We start from the raw sequence: 669 nt of genomic DNA, 5'->3' as shown, positions 1-669 counted from the left end.
CAAGAGCAATGGAAAAAGGAGTATTCTTTCCAGGTCCTCTGGAAATCTGGCCAAAAACTCATGGGGAGCTATTCAACATCTGGGACAGAATCCGTTCTTTATTTAACTGTGAAAGTACTTTTACTCTCATTGTCTACTTTTTTGTTAAATAACTATTGTATAAGGACTCAAGTGAAAATTTTTTTAAATTATTTATTTAATAACAACATACTTAGAAGAAGCATATCATTACAACACAATTGACATATTCAATAATGGTTTCCTGAGGTAGGATGCATCTCTTTCAAAATTGGCTGTAAATTTTTAGGTTTACAGTTGAATTATTACAGTTATACAATATTGTACTCAGTATAAGACATAAATTAAGTAAATTAAATGACGTTTTAACCTTTAAAAAAGATCTCCATTTCATTATTAAAATACACAGTTTGATACATAAAAATTATTTTTCAATGCAATTGACATTGGATGTTTGCACATGCATTTCTAAGCTCTAAATATCTAATTATTACTAGTCACAGTTGGTTACTTTCTGAGATCCTTGGCATCTGAGTATGATAAAGTCATCAGGTAGATTCCAGTGGTAATGTTTTTCACATCTACTAATTAATATGAAGCAAATTTTTATGCTTCTTCCTCAAATATAAGTCGTTTTTTATTGATTGATAT

Source organism: Nannospalax galili, unplaced genomic scaffold (assembly GCF_000622305.1).
Source record: "Nannospalax galili isolate Female #2095 unplaced genomic scaffold, S.galili_v1.0 scaffold728, whole genome shotgun sequence".
Classification (NCBI taxonomy): Eukaryota; Metazoa; Chordata; class Mammalia; order Rodentia; family Spalacidae; genus Nannospalax; species Nannospalax galili.
Note: the sequence above shows the minus strand (reverse complement) of the source record.